At 40.3% G+C, this 13,805-nt stretch overlaps 1 protein-coding gene across 1 annotated transcript in view; it reads right to left on the bottom strand.

Moving 5' to 3' along the window:
* LOC137271796 (uncharacterized) overlaps positions 1-13,805 on the bottom strand; it is a 168,358-nt gene that overhangs the window by 91,581 nt on the left and 62,972 nt on the right. The gene's annotated exons all lie outside the window — the stretch shown is intronic.

Genomic DNA, 13,805 nt, shown 5'->3' with positions numbered 1-13,805 from the left:
TTGTGACAGTAATGTCAAAAATGCACTAACTGTAACGGGGAACACTCATCATTCTCAAAAGACTGCCCTGTTTGGAAAGAGCAAATGGTGATCAATAAAATAAAATTCACTCAAAATATCTCTTTTTCCGAGGCCAAAAAAACTGGTAAAGAGATCTGATCTTCAAGACAGTTATGCTGCAGTAGCAAAACCATCATCGGGGTCAAGCTCTAAAACAACATCGACCACAGACTGCCAAACTACCTTGACTTGGGTAAATTGCGATTCTCCACAGCTTTTGTACCCTGCTATATCATCACAGACTGAGGAATCACTTCCTAGTACATCAAAGTCTTCTTCTGATCACAAATCATTATCTCAGTCACACTCAAAGTCTCAATAGATAGCTGATAGTCAACAAACGGTGAAAAGTAAACCGAAGCCAAAGCATGATGCTTGAAAACAACAAAATGGCAGAGCTCCTAAAGGGTCACAGAACAAAATTCAATTGTTCAATAAATACGGGTCTCTTGAAGACATGGACGTTTCTGAAAAAGAGTGCGGGGTAGATCCCCAATAAATCCCCCCAAAAAGAGAGTTTATTCCAATAATATTGTACAGTGGAACTGCAGAGGACTGAGGACTAATTTACCTGAATTACAGCTATTAGTCCAAGATTTTACACCTTCAGCGATATGTCTCCAAGAGACATATTTAAAACAAACAGATACATTTGACCTTCGTCAATTTAATGCATATCATTGTTTTTCACCTCCGGGTGATAGGACCACTGGCGGATCATCCGTTCTAGTCAGCCAAAACGTTATTCAAAGCCCTGTTTCACTTAATACTAATATGCAGGCTGTTGCAGTGAGAAATACTTTACATGTAGCGTTTACGCTATGCTCTCTTTACATTTCGCCGTCTTCGACGTTTGCCAAAACTGATCTGATGTTCCTCCATCATCAAGGCGAAATTTTAAAAAGGCCAATTGGGCTTTCTATGAAACACTGTGTGCTGAAAAACTTCAACCTGGGCGTTTTATTGACGTTCCCGATGCTATTAAATGCTTTTCTCATGAACTGAATTCCATAGCTGATGAGTGTATACCAAAGTCCTCTGTAGTTCCATACATAAGAAAACCATGGTTCAACGATGAGTGCAAACAAGCTAGGAAGGCAAGGAAAAAAGCAGAACATTATTTCCGTCCCCATCCTATGGTGCATAATTTAAATAAATTTAAAATTCTAAATGCTAAAGCGAGGCGTACTTTTAAACAGAACAAACGCCAATCTTGGCAACATTATGTATCCAAAATAAATTCTCGGACACCCATGTCCAAGGTATGGAACATGGTGCAGAAAATGAAAGGTAAAGGTACTAAATCTACTGTCCATCATCTTAAACATGGAGATCAGTTACTTACTGATAAATCAGATATTGCAAATAAAATGGGTGAAACGCTTGCTAAACACTCTTCCTCTTCTAACTATTTACCTACATTCCAGCAGTATAAAAACAACAAGAAAAGAAAACTATTAATTTCAACTCAAATAATGGGGAAGATTATAATGAAACATTTTCTATTCATGAACTCCATACTGCTCTTGATCAAGCTCATGATACTGCTACAGGAGCTGATAACATACATTATCAACTCCTGAAGCATTTACCAGAATCCTGCCTAGAAACTCTTCTAAATATTTTTGATGATATTTGGACATCGGGGAACTTTCCTCCTTCATGGCGTGACGCCATAGTAGTACCAATACCTAAACCTGGACGTGATCATACGGATCCGTCCAATTATCGACCTATTTCACTAACAAGCTGTGTTTGCAAGACCATGGAACGCATGATAAATAATCGACTTGTTTGGTACTTGGAAACAAATAACCTTATCACAGATATACAATGTGGTTTCCGGAAAAACAGAAGTACTGTCGATCACTTAGTGCGACTGGAATCATTTGTTTAAAACGCACTAATTAATAAACAACATGCTGTGTCTATCCTTTTTGATCTTGAAAAAGCATATGACACAACCTGGAAACATGGTATTTTGAGGGATTTACATGACTTTGGTTTGCGAGGTCGTTTGCCTCAATTTATTGCCAACTTTTTAAATGACAGACAATTCCAGGTCCGTGTGGGTTCTACCCTGTCTGATCATTACAATCAGGATCAGGGTGTTCCACAAGGCAGTATTTTATCTGTCACTCTTTTTAGCATCAAGATCAACAGTTTATCAAAAGTTTTAAACGATTCAATTGATGGATCGCTTTTCGTGGATGATTTTAATATTTCTTGCCGAGGTAAAAATATGCATACTATGGAACGGCAACTGCAGTTGTGTTTAAACAAAATGAATAAATGGTGTCTTGAAAACGGCTTCAAATTTTCGAAGTCCAAAACTAATTGTATACATTTGTGCAGAACATATAAGCCACATAAGGACCCAGAACTATCTCTAGATGGCACTCCCATCAAAGTTGTAAAGGAGGCCAAGTTCTTGGGATTACTTTGTGACTCACATTTAACGTTTTTACCACATATCAAATCCCTCAAAACTAAATGCCTGAAGGCACTTGACTTGTTGAAAGTCGTTTCAAATTCTAAATGGGGAGGGGACCAAGCTACCCTCCTGCAACTTTATCGATCACTCATCCGGTCAAAACTTGATTATGGCTCCATTGTACATGGTGGAGCCTGTAAAAGCAGCCTGAAACTTTTAGATTCTGTTCACCATCAAGGTCTAAGTCTTTGTCTTGGCTCCTTTCGAACTTCACCTGTTCACAGCCTGTACGTTGAGGCCGATGAGCCATCTCTTGAGCAGCGACGTATCAAATTAGCTTTACAGTATGTAACAAAATTATATTCCAGTGAGTCAAACCCTGCATATAAGTGTGTTTTCAGTCCTCTGTGTGAGGACTTATACAATATGAAATCTTCGCTTGCACCGCCTCTTGGGTTAAGAATTAAACCATTTCTTGCTGCTGCCGGTATTGAGCTGGAAAATATAGCTCCTTCCCGTCTTCTTTCTTCTTCTCCTTGGCAGTTGGTTAGGCCCCAAGTGGACCTAACATTGACCACATTTAAAAAATCAGAAACTAATGAATTACAGTATAAACAAGAATATAATGAATTGAAGCATAAATATAGCAGTTATAAATCCTTATTTACAGATGGGTCCCAGGACGGTGGCGCAGTAGCTTGTGCCACTGTCATTGGATCCAGAACAATATCTTCTAGATTACCAGACAACAGTTCTATTTTTACCGCTGAGGCTAACGCCATATTAACAGCTCTTAAATATATTCAAAGACGCCATAAACATAAACGATATATAATCTATTGCGACTCTCTTTCTTGCCTTCAGGCTATTAAAAATCTTTCTTGTAAACATCCACTTTTAATTGAAATTATTGAATTATATAATGATCTTGCTACTGGCCAGTACGACATCATCTTCTGTTGGTTACCCAGCCACGTTGGCATTTCCGGTAACGCAATGGCCTATCTTGCTGCTAAGGCAGCACTCAACAAATCTGTGACACCACTTCTTATTCCTTATTCTGACTACAAAGCTAGCATTAGAGCTTACACTCGAGATCTGATGCAGAAGAAGTGGGACACCCAAGTAGGTATAAATAAACTACATGAAATAAAACCCTACATTGGTTATACATATTTGGGTTGTCAGTCCAGATTTGAAGAAGTCATTTTACGACGATGTCGTATTGACCATACAAGATACACTCATGCATACCTTTTAAAAGGTGACGATCCTCCGTTTTGTATCCCATGTGATGAGAGAGTCACGGTCAAGCATATCCTGCTTGACTGTGTTGAATTCTCCATCATAAGGGATAAGTATTTTTCTGTAAAAACTGTTAAGGATCTTTTTAATACAGTCAGCGCTCATTTAATTATTGGTTTTTTAAAGGAAATTGATTTCTTGGTTGAATTTTGAGTAATATGTTCTGTATATAAATGTATTTTAATGATTGGTAGTTTAGGTTAGGAACTAGAATTGTTAGTGGCTGTACCCTCAAAGGGTACAATACTCTCATAGTCAATTTGGCACATAGTCAAGTGGCGAGCCACCTCCTCGTGGTGGGTGCTGGGTAACGCCAAGAGCTCGCCAGCACCCTCGTGTGGATCCGGGGGCATATTTGGTCCACAAACCTGTTGGCCGTGGGTTGCGGCCCTGTGTCGGTGGAGGACGGGAGTCTGGGGGTTGAGGGCACTGGGAGCCTGTAACCGCGTTCCCTTTGCTCAACACACCCCTTCGACCCTTACTTCACCTGGACGGGTGGTAGAACTGGCCCGGTTCTATCAATCGGCTGGTCACGCCAAGCACTGTGCATGGTGAATATATATTATTTGCACATGTCCTTATTTCTTGGGCCTTGGATATTTTGATCTTGTAAGATACATTTATTGATTACTATAAATTGCCTAGAGTCCTATGCCAGAAAGCGGTGGCTCATGGGCCAATCTGGCAATACTGACCTCCAAATTCAATATGTGTCCAATTACGTGTCACGGGCAGAACCACCCCGGCATTTAATTTGGTATGCAAGCATTGCTATTTGCGTCATAATTGCTGGAGTATAACATCCCTGTATCCCTGGTGTTGGCATCTTGGAGATCTGGTACTACTTGACACCGTCCTTGTTGACACTCCATGGTGGGTGGGGAGCAGGGGTGCTGAATACTCTTCCTTTCATGATGTCTTCCCAACAAGCTGGTTCATCTCGCTGTGAAAAAAAGAGCGTCTGGTTGAAACAGATTGTACACCTGAAACCATTCCTGTAAATGTCGATTCTTGGGCTCGAGTTTAGTGATTGAGTCTAAGGACTTTCTACCGATCAAACTCAATCCCTTCGCAATTTCAAAAGCTATCTCTGGAATTTGTGGTGAAGTAAAGAACGTTACCCGTCTTCGTAGTGGCTCGCTTTTGGTTGAGTGTGCACGGAGACAGCAATCTCTCAATCTGCTGTCTGTCAAGAACTTTGCCAATATCGAGGTTGTTGTGTCTGTGCACAGGACATTGAATTCTTGCCGTGGTATCATACGGGACAAAGCTCGTTGTCTCTGTGATATGTCAGAGGAGGATATAGCTCTTGAACTTGAGGACCAAGGAGTTACAGCAGTGAAACGTTTCACTTTCAAGAAAGATGGTAATATCACTCCAACTAATACTTACCTCTTAACCTTTTCGCGATCTTCTCTTCCACAGTCAATAAAAGCAGGGTATGTTAACATCGGGGTGGATGTGTATGTCCCCAATCCACTACGGTGTTATAAGTGTCAACGTTTCGGTCATGGGTCTAACTCATGTCGAAACCCTGTGGTGTGTCATCGCTGTGGTGACCATCATGAGGGTGCAGACTGTGAGCATGACATAAAATGCGCAAACTGTGAAGGCCCACATGCAGCTCAATCCAGGTCCTGCCCTGTTTATATAAGGGAATCTAAAATAATGAAAATCAAATGCGAAAAGAACATTTCATACCTTGATGCCAAGACCCCATGGTCCCTGGTATGGTGATCTACCCTCTGTTGTTGGCGATCTATGGCCTGTTTTTTTATTGTATTGTCCAAATAATGATACTGTTATATTTTTATAAGTTTCCACACTAGTTTTAATATTAACTGTGATAGTCTAGTGGTTTTACTGTCCTTCGTAGACAGGGTGTTCATAATATGCATATATATTCTTTTTTGTCATGTATGTTCTCGTCACGATATGGCTGCAATATTGCCGATGTGACGTTAAATATTAACTCACTCACTCACTCACCCCTTGATGCCAAGAAACTGTTTACAAGTCAAACTTCAAATGCGTTGAACATATCTTATTCTGCGGCAGTCACCCGCACTGTAGCTACATCCCCGACTGCTTGTCAGACCGACTTGACCTGGGTTCAGTCAGAAAGACCTGTTAATTCAGGAAGAACACTTACTTCAGCAGTCACTCAGTCTACTACCGGGTCTCAGACTGAAATTCAGCCTTCGAGAACGTCAAAGACGTCTGTTTCACAGCCAGCTCATTCAAAAACAGGTACTGACCAAACAGGAAAGAAGAAAGGAAAAAGGTTAAATAGAAACTATCCACCTATTGTCCCATCACCTCCAGAGGTCCCGCTACAAAACCCGTTTGAACCTCTGGATATGGAGGTTACTCCTTCCTCACAAGGCAGTCGGAGGAACAGCTCCTCCTCAAATACCCGTGAACGATCACCAATTGAGCCACCATGACTCAGTTGGATAATATAATTCAGTGGAATTGCAGAGGGCTTAAAAATAACTTCAGTGAAATACAATTACTCATTCAAGACCTTCAACAGTCAGCATTATGTCTTCAAGAAACTTATCTTAAAAATACTGATAATTTTAACTTAAGGCGATACACTGATTATCATTCTTTCTCTCCCCCAGGAGATAAATAGAAGAGCCTCCAGTAGCCTTTAGTCCATCAGAGCGTCACTCATAGCACTCTTACTCTAAAAACGGATCTTCAAGCTGTTGCTGTTCGTCTGACTCTGCACTTTGTGCTGACATTGTGCAGTTTGTATATACCTCCCTCTTCCAGTATTCAACAATCAGATCTTCAAAAACTCTTTGATCAACTTCCGAAGCTATGTCTTATCATGGGTGACCTTAACGGGCACAACCCACTTTGGGGAGGTGTCCATACTAACACCAAAGGTAAACTCCTGGAGGAATTCATTTCCAATAACAATTTATGTATTTTCAATGATGATTCAGCCACTTATTTACATCCAGCTACGGGAACATATTCTTCCCTGGATCTATCACTTGCTGACCCCATTTTATATAATGAATTTGAATGGATGGTCCATGATGACCTATGTGGGAGTGATCATTTCCCCAGCATTCTGAAAACACTCAACCCTGGTGATGATCCGCCGATATTTAGACGGAACTTTGCCAAGGCTGACTGGTCGCTATATAAAATATTGTGTAATGATAACTTAAAACCTGATGTTTTTGTGAACAGCGAAGATCCAATACAGTTGTTTTCCGATTTATTGAATGACATCGCTGACCAAACTATACCTAAGTCTTCTGCAGTTCCACATATCCGTAAGCCATGGTTCAACAATGAATGTAAACAGGCCAGGAAGTGTAGGAAGAAGGCTGAAAAGTATTTTCGCCGACACCCTACTGTACATAATCTTGACAAAGTTAAAATTTTAAATGCCAAGGCTAGACGTTCTTTTAAACAAAATAAGCATCAGACTTGGCGAAATTATGTATCGAAAATCAATTCACGCACGCTTATGTCAAAAGTGTGGAACATGATTCAAAGAATAAAGGGCATCTGAAAGATGGTGATAATTTATTAACAAATAAATCTGACATTGCCAATAAACTTGGTGAAACTCTCGCCAAGCATTCATCTTCATCAAATTATGTCCCTCAGTTTCAAAAGTTTCAGAAACATCAGGAGAGGAAAAGATTAAATTTTACCTCAGAAAACGGTGAGGATTATAATGAATTATTTTCAATACATGAACTACATACCGCCTTTGAGCAAGCTCATGACACAGCAACAGGGGCTGACAATATCCACTATCAGCTCCTGAGGCACTTGCCTGAATCGTGTCTGGAAACACTGCTAAATATTTTTGATTCAACATGGACTTCAGGAAAGTTCCCATCTTCCTGGCGTAATGCCATTGTAGTCCCCATTCCAAAACCTGGCCGGGATCATACTGATCCATCAAATTATAGACCAATCTCTTTAACGAGTTGTGACTGTAAAACCATGGAACGAATGGTAAACAATAGATTAACCTGGTATCTGGAAACCAATAACCTTATAACAAATATTCAATGTGGTTTCAGGAAAAACCGTAGTACCATTGACCATTTGGTACGTCTAGAATCCTTTGTCAAAAATGCAATAATAAATAAACAACATGCAGTATCGATATTCTTTGATTTGGAGAAAGCATACGATACCACTTGGAAGCATGGCATTTTAAAGGATTTACATGATTTCGGTTTAAGGGGTCGTTTGCCTCTTTTTATATCGCAATTTTTAAAAGACAGGCAGTTTCAAGTCCGAGTGGGTTCTACCCTGTCTGATCATTACAATCAGGATCAGGGTGTTCCACAAGGCAGCATTTTGTCTGTGACCTTATGTAGTATCAAGATCAACAGTTTATCCAAGGTTTTCAACGATTCAATAGATGGATCACTTTTCGTGGATGATTTTAATATTTCCTGTCGTGGTAAGAATATGCATACTATTGAACGGCAACTGCAATTATGTTTAAACAAAATAAATAAATGGTGTCTTGAGAATGGTTTTAAATTTTCTAAGACAAAAACTAATTGCATCCATTTCTGCCGTAAGTATAAACCACATAAGGACCCAGAATTATTTTTAAATGGCACTCCTATCAAAGTCGTTAAGGAGGCCAAGTTCTTAGGTTTGATTTTCGACTCTCGTTTAACTTTTCTTCCGCACATCAAATCCCTGAAAACTAAATGTCTGAAGGCACTTGATCTATTGAAAGTTGTGTCAAACTCAAAATGGGGAGGGGATCAAGCTACTCTCCTGCACCTATACCGTTCACTTGTCCGTTCGAAGCTTGATTATGGCTCCATCATTTATGGTGGAGCCTGTAAAAGCAATCTACAACTCCTTGATTCTATCCACCACCAAGGTCTGAGACTTTGTCTTGGGTCGTTCCGAACTTCTCCTATTGACAGTCTCTATGTCGAAGCCGATGAACCATCTCTTACACAGCGCCGTATCAAATTAACTTTACAATATATTACAATACTATACTCTAACGAATCCAACCCTGCTTTTAACTGTGTTGTCAATCCTCTTTATGAGCATTTATACAACAACAAACCTTCTCTTGTTGCGCCTCTTGCGCACAGAATTAAACCATTCATTTCTGCTGCCGGCATTGAGCTGAAAAGTATAGCGCCTTCTCGTCTTCTTTCTTCTCCTCCTTGGCAATTAGTGAGGCCACATGTTGACCTCACATTAACAAAGTTAAAAATATCAGACACAAACGAATTACAATATAAACAAGAGTTTATGCAATTAAAAAATAATTATAGTACATACAAATCCTTATTTACAGATGGGTCCAAGGATGGTGGCACGGTTGCTTGTGCCACTGTCATTGGATCCAGAACAATATCTTCTCGATTACCTGATAACAGCTCCATTTTCACTGCAGAAGCAAATGCAATATTAACGGCTCTTCAATATATTCAAAGACGTCCTAATCATGTACAGTATATAATTTTTTCTGACTCTCTTTCTTGCCTTCAGGCTATTAAAAATTTGTCTTGTAAACATCCACTTTTAATTGACATAACTGAATTGTATTAGAACTTGCATTCGTGATCTGATGCAAAAGAAGTGGGACACCCAATTGGGAATAAATAAATTACATGCCATAAAACCTTATATTGGTTACACTCACTTGGGCTGTCAGTCCAGATTTGAAGAGGTCATTATGCGACGATGTCGCATTGGCCATAACCCACAGTTATTTACTAAAAGGCGATGATCCTCCGTTTTGTATCCCTTGTGATGAGAGAACCACAGTCAAGCATATCCTGCTTGACTGTGTTGAATTCTCCATCATAAGGGATAACTCTTTCAATGTCAAAACAATGAAGGATCTTTTTAGCACAGTTAGTACTCATTTAATTCTTGGATTTTTAAAAGAAATGGATTTTCTTATTGAATTGTAATTGATATGTTCTGTAGATAGTTGTATTTTAATGATTGGTAGTTTAAATTAGTGGCTGTACCCTCAAAGGGGGTTGAAGTATTGTAAAATTATTGTCCTCCTGAGAGGGTACGTAAGTCCAATACTCTCATAGTCAATTTAAATCTATTACTAGCTTTTAATCGTAGAATATTTGTTGTTTTAAGTAATGGCTATATTTCAGGATAATCGCCAATAGCTGAGGGGATGGTGTAAATCCAGCTAGGGTTCATGCAGGTAGCAGAAGTAATGTAAGTCCCCATGGACCTTAGTATGGTGATCTACCTTCAGTTGTTGGCGATCTATAGACCCGGTTTCATGTTGTGTTGTCTTCTTTAATTTCAATGTTTTAACTTTCAATGCTAGTTTTATGTTCTGTGATACTCTAGTGTTTTTACTGTCCTTTGCTGACAGGTTTTGCTTTTTCTCTTTTCTCATCTTAACATTACTATAACTTATATTGTTCTCGTCACGATATGGCTGCAATATTGCCGATGTGACGTTAAATATAAACTCACTCACTCATAGTCAATTTAAATCTACTACTAGTTTTTAATCGTAGAATATTTGTTGTTTTAAGTAATGGCTAAATTTCAGGATAATCGCCAATAGATGAAGGGATGGTGTAAATCCAGCTGGGGTTCATGCAGGTAGCAGAAGTAATGTAAGTCCCCATGGACCTTAGTATGGTGATCTACCTTCAGTTGTTGGCGATCTATAGCCCCGGTTTTATGTTGTTTTGTCTTCTTTAATTCCAATGTTTTAACTTTCAATGCTAGTTTTATGTTCTGTGATACTCCTTCGCTGACAGGTTTTACTTTTTCTCTTTTCTCATCTTAACATTACTATAACTTATATTGTTCTCGTCACGATATGGCTGCAATATTGCCGATGTGACGTTAAATATTAACTCACTCACTCTCTCCAAAATCAATTAAAGCTGGTTATTTCAATCTCGTCGTGGAAGTTTATGTTCCAAATCCCCTCCGATGCTATAAATGCCAGCGATTTGGACATGGAACAAAAACTTGTCGAAATGGTACGGTGTGCTCTCGTTGCAGTGGTAGCCATGAAAGCACTGGGTGCACAAATCAAATATACCCAAAATATTTCTTTTCTTGAAGCGAAAAAAATAGTTCCTAATCCTTCTCCGATGCTATAAATGCCAGTGATTTGGACATGGAACAAAAACTTGTCGAAATGATACGGTGTGCTCTCGTTGCAGTGGTAGCCATGAAAGCACTGGGTGCACAAATCAAATATACCCAAAATATTTCTTTTCTTGAAGCGAAAAAAATAGTTCCTAATCCTTCTGAGACTCCTACCATTAAATATTCCACTGTCATTTCTTCCCCACCTCCTGTTGTTACAGTTGCCACCACCTCCGTCATGTGTCAGACATCAATTTCTTGGGTTGCAGATCGACTCCTTTTAGATGACGTTTCCCAGATATCCACGAAACAGACAGACACATCCGTATCATGTTCTCAGACAGAGATATTGTCAGACTCCATAAATGACGTTACATCTGAACCAGATTTTCAAAACGGTAAAGATGCCAGTAGCCATGCACAACTGTCAAAGAGTGAAAAGAAAAAGATAAAGAGAAACACCAGGGCTCTCCAACACGTTGATGTGCCCTCTGGGTCATCTATTGTAGAGGTTCACAATCCGTTTGAACCTTTAGAGATGGAGGTCAGTCCCACAGTCCCAAGCCATGGGAACAGACCCCACTCCCAATCAAGAACTCCAATTAAGCCTCCATGAGCTCCAATGCCATCATTCAATGGAATTGTAGGCGACTAAGGAATAATCTCAATGACCTATACAAGATTTCAAACCGTCAGCATTTTGCCTACAGGAAACCTATTTTAAAGAACATGATCACTTTGATGTACGACAGTATAATTCATACAATTATTATTCACCTCCAGGGCCAAAGGCCACGGGTGGGTCTTCGATATTAGTGAGACAAGACATACATACATACAGAAATACATAGTCCTGTTCCTCTGAATACTGCACTTCAAGCTGTTGCGGTTCGTGTGACCATGCATATTGTTTTTACTTTGTGCTCACTCTATGTACCCCCTTCTTCTTCACTCTTTCACGCTCATCTTCAAGAACTCTTCGACCAACTTCCCAAGCCATGTATCATCATGGGTGACTTGAATGGTCACAATCCCTTATGGGGAAGTACACATACCAGCTGTAAAGGGAAAGTACTGGAAGATTTTCTTTGTAACAACAATCTGTGTCTCTTTAATGATAACTCTAACACATATTTACATCCGGCACCCGTGAACGGCCACCTCCTCGTGGTGGGTGCTGGGTAACGCAAAGAGCCGTTCGAACCCCCGTGTGGACCCGGGACAAATAGGTCCATAGCACCCCATTGCTGGTCGCAAGGAGCGACCAAATTGGGCAACCTGTTTGCCGTGGGTTGCGTCCCGTGTCGGTGGAGGACGGTAGTCTGGTGGTTGAGGACAGTAGGAGCCTGAACCGTGTTGCTGTTGCCCAACACACCACTTTGGCCCTTACTTCACCTAGACGGGTGGTAGAATCGGCCCGATTCTATCAATCGGCTGGTCACGCCGTGCCCTGTGCATGGATATTATTCAAGATAACTGGAAAAGGGTTAGAACAATTTTGACCATTTTGACTTTGTATGTTCTATCGTGTCATAGAATTACATTGCCTAGAGTCCTATGCCAGAAGGCGGTGGCTCATGGGCCAATCTAGTAGGATATATCTTTTTTAGATATGTTTCTACTTGAGTATATCCACCTGGTATCCTTGGTGCCATCTGTTGGAGATCCACAGATGTAAGGCATCGTCCTTGTTGACACTCCGTGGTGGGTGGGGAGCCAGATGGATGAAACATAACTACTATTAACATGGCACCCCCTTACAAAAAACGTACTCATGAACCAGAAGATTCACTCTCGTCCGAAGATGACTATCCTTCAACACACAAAATGAACTCTGATCACTGGTTTAGATTTCTAGTCATGTCTTCCACTGATGGCAATCCTCTAAAGCTGAATCCATTTGCCATTGCAAAGGGTATCGAAGGTTTAGCTGGGGAAGTTAAGGAAGTTAAAATGTTACGTTCTGGCTGTCTTTTGATTGAGTGCAGGAAACACATTCAGTCACAGATTCTCCTTTCCACCATATCTTTAGCGAATGTTCCTGTGCAAGTTTCTCCTCACAGGACTTTGAACAGCAGCAAGGGGATTGTTCGGGATGCAATACGGTGTCTCTCGGACATGACGGAAGCTGAAATTGTCTCAGAACTAAAGTCACAAAATGTTATTGACGTGAAACGTTTTACAATGAAGAAAGAAAATGAAACGGTCAAGACCAACACATATTTGTTTACATTTGGCCTTCCGGCTCGTCCTGAATCACTTAAGGCTGGATACTGTAACTTAAGGGTAGATGCTTTCATTCCGAATCCTCTGAGATGTTACAGCTGTCAGAAGTTTGGCCACGGATCTAAGTCATGTCGTAATCCAGCCGCTTGTCATCGTTGTGGTGAAACATGCGAGGATGGCAGGTCATGTACAAATCCTCCTTCGTGTGTCAACTGCTCCGGCAGCCATCCGTCCTCGTCAAAGGAATGTCCTACATGGAAACTTCAATCACGAATCTCTCGAACAAAGCATGACCGTAATGTAAGTTTTCTGGAAGCACGGAAGATTGTTCTAGCTCAAGAACAACCAGGATCTACGTATGCCACCACTGTGTCTACACGACTTTCAGACCCAAAGACAAACCATGCATCTCTTCAAACAATTGCTTGCCAGACTGATTACACATGGACAAAGACGTCTGCGCCTACTTGGATATCTACAGCAGTTCAAGCGAGGCCTTCTCAACAAAGCTCTTGTTCACAAACCATTCCTTCAAGTCAAACAATCATTCAGTCTCAGGCGTCTTGTGATAAGGATTCATCTTTACCTCAGGTACAGTCATTATCACACTCAACTCAATTGTCCAAATCTGCCACAAATGTGAAACACATTACAAAAACTAAATCGAAAT

Source organism: Haliotis asinina, chromosome 2 (assembly GCF_037392515.1).
Source record: "Haliotis asinina isolate JCU_RB_2024 chromosome 2, JCU_Hal_asi_v2, whole genome shotgun sequence".
Lineage (NCBI taxonomy): Eukaryota > Metazoa > Mollusca > Gastropoda > Lepetellida > Haliotidae > Haliotis > Haliotis asinina.
This window is presented reverse-complemented; position numbering and strand designations above follow the sequence as displayed.